The sequence below is a fragment of the Ruditapes philippinarum genome, unplaced genomic scaffold (assembly GCF_026571515.1).
Source record: "Ruditapes philippinarum isolate M1 unplaced genomic scaffold, ASM2657151v2 ctg14247_1_1_1_1, whole genome shotgun sequence".
In the NCBI taxonomy this organism is placed as follows: Eukaryota; Metazoa; Mollusca; class Bivalvia; order Venerida; family Veneridae; genus Ruditapes; species Ruditapes philippinarum.
Window position 1 is genome coordinate 9340 of NW_026851891.1, and position 9265 is coordinate 18604.

The 9265-nt window shown below is 32.2% G+C and overlaps 1 long non-coding RNA gene across 1 annotated transcript; it reads right to left on the bottom strand.

The window, feature by feature from the left end:
* Positions 1 to 5619: 5619 nt before the first annotated feature.
* LOC132742015 (uncharacterized) lies at positions 5620 to 8607 on the bottom strand. The gene is made up of 3 exons (XR_009627377.1): positions 8023 to 8607; positions 6852 to 6967; positions 5620 to 6272 (listed from the first exon to the last, which is right to left on the bottom strand). It is a non-coding gene; the product is annotated as an uncharacterized LOC132742015 (long non-coding RNA).
* Positions 8608 to 9265: the final 658 nt, after the last annotated feature.

The window sequence follows — 9265 nt, forward strand, 5'->3', positions numbered from 1 at the left end:
TCTCTATGGGGACATAGGGACTGTATAGCAAAGTCATTCTGTCATAAAATCTGACGTTTTTATGATAGTGTAATTTGTCTGTGATATATAAGTACGCGTTTTTACAGTTGATTATATTTATTATGAAATGATTTGAAAAAAAAGAAACAGAGGAGAAAATTTTAAACTATTTCTGAAATGCCTTTATGGGCTACATATACATCACGACTATAGAAATTAAAGCTGTGATATATGTAAAGTATTACAATGATATATCCGGAACCTACCAATAAAGACCCTATTATAAGAATTGACAAAAAACAGATACATGTATGTTCTTAGTATAACCTTTGTGCTTCCTGATTATTTTATTGATTTTTTAGTCCCCTACCTGTTTAACCGGAGGGGACTTTAGGTTTACCCTCCGTCTGTCCATCTGTCTGTCTGTCTGTCCGTCCGTCCACAAAACTGGATCCCGCGATAACGCAAAAAGTTTTTGTCTGTATCATACTCACGTAAATTAGTTAAGTTTCCCTGCCTAGTAAGGAAATTAATTATGTCTATACAACAGATAATCAAAAGTCCAATTTTCTCAGGATGAATAATTATAACTAATGTTACAATTTTTCTCTATTTTAAGTAAATTTGTTGGAAAAGTTCTTTAAAAGTGATCTCAGGAAACAGTTTTTACGACAGACATACAGACGGACTGAAGGACACTCTAAAGTATCCCTATTACCAGAACTCAAAATAATTAAATTCATTCATGCCATTCGTTCATTCAATGGCATGATTGAATGACCCTTCAGAATATTCTAACTTGTAGGGGACTTATGGATTGCGTGCAATACTATGATAATTACTTGTTATCTTTCTTTCTTTCTTTCTTTTGTTTATTTATTTATTTATTTATTTATTTATTGCTGTTTTTTCCTCACCTTTAGGGGAATGCTGACAGGGCCTGAGGAGAGGGGAAATTGTGTCCATGAGGGTAAAATGGGGAAATAGGGAAAGTTAGAAAGTGATAAAACAGTCATTTTTTGACAAATTTTTCATTTTCTGCCCTGTCTCGCTGTTGTGATAAAAATATGTTGTTCTGTTTTTTTGTTTTTTTTTGTTTGTTTGTTTTTGTTGTTTTTTTTGAGAAGATTTTATTTTCTTCAAAAATGGGAAAACATATCTGCTTTCTGTGGAGGGGTATGGGACCAAATTGGCCCTAAGATCACTGGCAGAGTAATACATGTAGTATGCAAACATTTTTAACGCTAAATTATCATAACATTTTATTTCTTATTCTTTGTATAAACAAAATAATCGATGTACAAGACAAAAAGAAATATAAGAAACCCAAGAAATAATAGTGCAAAAACAATGATTCGTACTTGTTACGACAAAATGTTTGGCTTGCCGAGGATTAACTATTCCCTCAATAACACCACTGTTTACGTTTGACAGATCTACAAAGTGTGCGGATATCTTCCCTAACTGAATTGTTTAATAATGTAAACGATATAATATCCTGTATTTTATGGCAAAGACAGATAATCCGTAGACTGTAAATCAACCTACAACATCAATATGAATGACGAAGTGCAGGCGCTCTAACGCCTTTTCTCGAATGTCTTGTATTTCTACGCCGAGACTAAATTGATTGGAACAAATTGGGGGAGAAATAAATGTTTGTCGAACTTCTTTTGACAGATTCAATCACCCTTGAGATGCTACTGGCTCCAGTGATTGATTGCATTGAATAAGGCTACAGTGATCAAGTCTCAGTAAATTTTGGTCAAAATGATTTTCTGGAGGAAAAAGGAAAATGGAGCCCGGATAAATTCAGAGAAAAAAAACAACGAAATAAGCGCTTAAGCGATGAGCTTTTATGGACTTGCCATTTTCTTTCTTTTTTCTTCTTTTATTTAAATTTTGTTCCAGGTTTTAATTCATTATATTGAAGGGAAGAGAAATAATCTTAAATGTAATACGGATTAAAGACATCATTAAGATCTGATGAATTGAAACGTAAAAAAAAGTATCTTGAAAGAAAATCAATATTGTTATAATAAATCAGAGTAAACTTGGAGAACTATTGGAAACTTTGCATTCATTGCAACAAACCTGCTATGAAAGTGGTCGGTTTTGCCTAGTGGCTTATTTTTGTGTATATCGCCACCGGTTGTACATACGGGCTAGTCCTCCAAAAGAGTTTTAGTCATTTTAAATTAATTTTAAGAGGATAGTGCAAGTATACAGATACAGAAAGATGTCCCAATTTCTAAAACTTCGGCTCTTCCCGTAGCCGAGGAGATCTGATTGGTTTCTTGCTCTGAATTAAATCCTTATATCACCTTTATCTAAAATCCATTTTATCATTATCATCATCATCATTATCATGTGTCTAAAGAGAAAAAATGAGGCTTAACTGAACGTCAAATTTTACACAGAATTGACAGGTTTCCTTTCCATTTTCAAACATTTTCGGCGTAAAACTATAAATTTTATATCAGTTTAAATAAAAAAATAATTTCTGTTGAATGCTGTAGGATTTAAGATATTTTATCCGCCAATGGCGTTGTGATACCCGTAACAGTTGCCAAACATTAGCAACGACGGTACATTCTAAAACGGGCTTTGGTGGTCAACCTTGACGCCATGTGTACAAAAAAGGCTGACACTATTGGAATAAAATCAACGGAATCTTATCAGAAATATGATCAACTTTCTGCATGCCAATTTTCAAGACGCTACTCGAAAGTTCGCAACGTGTCGCTCTCTACCTTAAAGGGCCATTATGCCTCAGAAATCAATATTTTTTTTAATTCTATAGAAAGATCCAACATGTGTTAAATAGTGTTTAAATGATGGATAAGGGCATGGTAGATTTTAAACAACTGAAAAAGTGATGTGCATATCCTGTAGTAATGTGTTGTAAAGATAGCAAAATGTAAACAAAGTAGTATTTTGACTTCTATACAAAATAACAAATCACTATAATTATACTAATTACCAAACAGTTACAGAGGCAATATATAGCTCTTCTATATGACCAATGAGCAAATTTTTGAAAACTGTTGCAAAATACCAAAAATAAAAGGTCTTTAAGGAATATAAATTACAGCATTTTGGAGCTTAATGGGCCTTTAATTAAGCGTCAGCATGGTAAGATGCAAGAGTTTTATCCGAAGATTTACGGAAAGGACCGAACATTTCCATATTTTTTTTTATTAAGCAACAACAACAACAACAAAATAATAATAATAAAGATAAAACAAAACACAGCTACACAAAAACAGCTAACTCGTAAGCGACACTTAATTAAACTTCACAGGAGCATGTAACGCCGTGAAAGTAATTTGCATGTCATTTTCTTCCAATTATATTCCAGTCACCATGGGGACTAAGAGACTGTATACAAAAGTCATTCTGTCATAAAATCTGACGTTTTTATGATATACTAATTTGTCTTTGATATATAATATTTTTCTACAGCTGATAATAACATTATGTCTCAGAAAAAACTTTTTTTACTTATTTAGTTATGACAAACATGAGTTTTATAGCAATAACAATTAAATAATGGTTTTAGATCATGTTAGATGCATATCACCACAAGAAAGTAGCGTGAAATGCGAAATTATTTGCTATGATTTAGCAAAATGTAATTAAAGTAGTGTTTTTACTTCCTTATCAAATACTAAATCATTTTAAGTGTACTAATCCCCAAAAAGCAACAGGAGTAAAATATGGTTCGGATAATTGGCCAATGTGTAACTGTTTAGAAACTATGAAATGACCCAAAAATAAAAAAGCTTCAGAGAAATAAAAAATGAAACACTTCTGATGCATAATGGGCCTACAATGATAATAATAGTAATAATAATAATAATAATAATAATAATAATAATAATAATAATGATGATGATGATGATGATGATGGGCATATAGTGTAATATTTTATTTTGTTTTATTGATTTATTTATTGGAACGATGTATGTAACCAAAAAGGCATGGGTTTGGGTCCTCTCCAGGGACACAAACATATATCCTCATTTGATATGGTTCGTAGCTTTCACTTCGGATCTCGGCAGTAAGCCACATATAATTTTCCAGAGCACAGTTAAGCCACAGCATTGTTGCTGGGCAGGCTGTCAAGCAGTTTACCAGTACCAGTTGTTTTCACTTTCGCAAGGAACTGATTACTTCTGTACATGCCAGTGCAGAGGTGAGTGACCGTAGAAAGGATTTCATGATCAATCACAACGAAAGTGACATCCGCCGTCCGGGAATCGAACTTGGGTCGCCCGATTCGCAGTCCAGCATTCTACCTTGTGAGCTAACCGGACATCTTTGACACAAGGACTTCTGGATATATAACTTATTACTGTATTCTGTCCCAAATTTCAAAAAATTTTCATTAGTCAGTTTACATTCTGTGTCAGTTTCTTACCGATCAAATACCCGAGACTTGAATTTGAACTAAGGATTGTTTTATAACCCAGGGCCCTGTACTTGGTAAGTTTCAGGAAACGGGTACTTGATTGATTACTGGTGCAACGTTCTAAGAACGAATTTTACATTAGAGCTTAAATGGAAAAAAACATATGCTTCCATTAAATAATTGAATTGTCTTTAAATTTGTATATTATATAGACTCAACACAATGGAATTCAATTTGATTTATGTTTACTCTATCAAGGCTATTATGAATTGCTGACGAAATCTTTCACGAAGGACAAAACCAATGTATGTGCTTATATGTATATTTGAGTATTCTTCAATTTCCCCTAGTTTACCAGAAAAGAGTATGCAAATAACACGTATGCCAATGCCGTGATATTGAAGATGAATATATCATTTAATTCAAACTGTAAAACAAACCTTGGTGTAAGAACTCAATTTCTTTATCGTAGACTTAGTTCAAAGGGACCTTTATACCTCCATCATGATTGTTGAAAGGATATTTAAAAAAAATTGTTTTACTACCGAAGGAATGATTTATTTCTTAATTCATAATTCTAGAACATGTTTTCTCGTTCTTTATATTAAATCAAAGGGCTTCAAGCTCTGTGGTATTTTCTGATCTTTGCAATCTGAATTGTACTGTATATCTGTATGTATTTTCCTGTATTATAGTTTATTTTTATGTACTATAATTCATCTTGCAAGGCACCAGAGTTTAATTGATACATACGGAATTTTGCATAACTACAGTAGAGTTGCATCAAAAAATCATTCTTTTATTACCCTTATGATGGGGCTTTTTCATAACAGCATAATTATATAAGACAAACACACACATAAAAATGAAAAAAAAGAAGAAAAAAATGTTGCCTCGACTGGGATTTGAAACACAAACCTCTCGCACACTAGACGAGCGCGTTACCCCTGCACCACGGACCCAGCAAACAAAAGACGTTGTACCAACGTTGTACTGACGTTAGACCATGACGTTGGGTAAACGTTGGCAGAAGGTTGGATTTGAAAGTTTTTTAGACGTCAGAGTCCGACGTCTATACAACGTCATAAAATGACCTTTATCCAACCTTTTCTGACCATAATCCAACCTTTTCTGACCATTATCTGACCGTAATCCAACCATTTCTGACCAATATCTGACTATACTCCAACCTTTTCTGACCATAATCCAACCTTTTCTGACCATTATCTGACCATAATCCAACCTTATCTGACCATGATTTAACCTCATTTCAAACTTTTTGGAATATGATTTTTTTCATTTTAAGCTCATTAGTAGGGTAAACAAATAAGCATTCTTATAATTTTAACAATTTATTTTCAATACGAATCACATGTACAAAACAATAAATGCGGTACTATAACAAATGTAACATTAACATAATGTATTTTGAAACTATTAAACTTGACAGTATGTACGTAAATAACGCTTCATGTATTAAATAATCATGTTTTAGATATACAAAATTCTTCATAAACATTAACACTGACATTTTTTATGGTTAACCTTCATGCATGTTTTTCTTATATCACCAAGGCTTATTCCCGACTGAACCGATCACCTTGATGTTGGGATTTTCCAATCATCTATCCAACTCACTGATTGTATATTTTTCTTTGTACTTTTTATCTGAATGTTAAATGGAACAATATTGTGAATATTTTGATATTACTACAAATAGCAATGTTCATATATCTTAATTAGCATTCTTCTTTCGTCCACCTCCACTATGGCGATCTGGGGCATACTTTAAAGTTTAAGTATAATCATAATCTGAACCTCTGCCGTCTCCAACCTGAGATATCATCATTCACACTATCTGAAATTTAAAAATAAATCAAATAATCACTTACAATTGCAAGAAATAAATCACTTTTACATATTACAATTAAATGAAATTCTGACAAAACTCTGTAAGTGTTCTACTTTAACAAAAGAGGCTTATTTTTTATTTACTTCAGTTTAAACCATGTAGTTTCATGTACCTATATATTCTTTGATTTTGATATAAATGGCTTCGTGATCAATGTAATATTTTGAATTATCACACACCCGTACCGATTTTGCGACTCCGTAAATATGGTATTGCACGGCCGTGCATATATTTTGACGTGACGTCATTAGCGTTATACAAACAAAGTGTAAAGACGCGCTAAATGTTAGTATTATTCTATAGGCGCGTCAATGAATAATGACTCTTTTTTCACTTTAAACGGTCTTTATTTTTGGTATGTGATAAATAGAATATTACATTCGTGTAAGTTCATCACTGAATTTATTGCACTCGTTGAATAAAATAATATTATGCTCGCCAGAGGCTCGCATAATATAATTTTATTCAACTCGTGCAATAAATTCAGTATTGAACTTTCACTCATTCAATATCCTCTATATATACCTGTCTCAAAATCTTGTGTGTTTTTCTTCTTCTTTTCCCCTTAATAATTTCATCTTCCTCCTCTGAACTTTCGACAGTTGTTGAATTATCATAATTTTCACAATCTCTGATATTCACTGAAAGACAAAACAATAAATTATTATGATTATCAAGCACGTTTACGAAAACAACCTGATAAAATGTTCAATTAATTATTTTCATTAAGTATGACCTGAAAATTTAGTTAGAAATTACGATTTTTGCCTGCGCAAAATTAAATATGAAAATGACATTTTTTATTTTTACAAATGTATTATAATTTATACAAATGCTACAACATCAAAGTAATTCACATGTTACTGTCATTTTTATAGATATAATCTCTGCCCAGCATGATCCGATCTGCTAAGAGTATAAAGGACAGACCGGCTGAGGGTACAAACGCTTATGATATGAGCATATAACTTGTTTCACTATATTTGATAAGCAGGCTAATTAACAAACTATTATTTTTATTGATTTATAACCTTGATACTGTGTTTACTGACTGATAATATGTTGTCTGATTACAAAATGAAAAGGTAAGTAGTCGAAAACAATGTGGTTTCAGATATATCTTACCAAAGTTGTATCATTTTATTTTACAACATGTATCAAATGCCAATAATCATTATCATAATATAAGAAACACATGGAATGCTATGCTCATGGGTAAAATACTTCAATTTAACAACCTGTAGTTAAACAACTACACATACATCAAAATCAAACTGCGCTTAAGACCCTACAGTTATCTGATACATGTGTAAATGACTGGCCCCTCATATCCATGCTGATTAGAAATAAGAGGAAATTTTATATGCCAGCATTTGAATAATAGAGTCTAATTAACGTACTGCATTTAACATTTTATTGATTTCAATTGCTAGTGTATTTCATACCATTGATTATGCAAAAGAATAATTTGGCAATTGCGAGATAGTGTGGGAAAAATGATCCGATAATACAAATTGTTCTAATTAAAGCAAATAATAAAGTGCTCTAACGAGGGATCGAAAATATTTATCTCGCGAAATCATGTGACTTTAAGTTTTAGCAGTCAAACTTTACAATGATCAATTAACCGTCGAATCCATGCAAACATGCGGTAAAGGTAAATAAGCATTTAAAATAATAAATAACGTTTGCCTACCTTTTTCTATTTGTTTGGAATATACAACTTTGTCTGTCAACCCGTCGTTTTTTCCGCCAATTTGAATTTCAAATCCGATAAGACTCCAATTCGAATTTACTAGATTATTTACCTCTATGAAATGAAGCCCACAAAAATGATTACAACTTCATTGTTAATTATTCAAACACTTCTTTGACAAATTCGAGGAGATAAGTTATTATTAAAAAGAAAATAGAGCAAATATATATTATACTGATCTGCGGCTATCCGTTTACCGAGCGCCACCTATCGAATATCGTACGGTAGCCACCCACGTGACACTGTTGTTGTTTTGATTAGGCAAATAAATTTATAATTTTCCCTTTCTAAAGAAACTTAAAATTCTCACTGTTTATGCTTATATTTATATATATTGGTTTTATAAATTAAATTTACCAATTGTCAGATTACCGACCAAAATCCGACGTCGAGTCGACGTCAAAATGAAACGTTTGTTAGACGTCGGGGTTTCAACGTTGGTTTGACGTTGTGTGAAGGTCGCCGACGTCGCAACCAATTTTCAACGTTGATCCAACGTTGTGTCAACGTCGGGTGTTTGCTGGGGAGAAGTTATGAATAAATTCTAGTCATTCTAAATTTAGAACTTCCATTGCATTCCGGGTTTGTAATCCTTAATAATTTCAAGGTATTTTGTTCAGGATAAACCTGCGGTTTAAAATTGAAGTAAATAATTTAGCGAAAATCTTCTCGCCGAAACAGTCCGACATGTAGAATCTATATAATCCACTACTCGGCAGTCAGATTTATTTGTGTAGTATTCGGTAATCGACATCGCTAAAAATAGCATTTTCATTGATTAAAATCGAATTCATCCGCGTAATTTGTGATTGTGCATTTATTGACAATTCTATAAGACAACGCTACTTTTAAACTTTGAATGCGTTGTAATTTGTTGGAAAGTTGTAACAAAATAAAAATATTTCTTTCTTTAAATCGCTAGTTTTAAGCTGTTTTGAGAACTACTTGTTGTTAGGTTTGTCGTGAAATTCGGTCAGAAAATACAAAAATCATTATGTTTACTTTTATTTTCTATAGGACATACCATTTATATATAAGTACTTTGCATTAAATAAATAAATATAACACTCGGAGAGGTTATCAATGTGTTTTTATAACTATATACTCCTGAAAGAAATATTGATAAAACCGTTTACTCTGTCCGAGTCAGTTAGTAAACACAATTAAATAATACAATGTATTT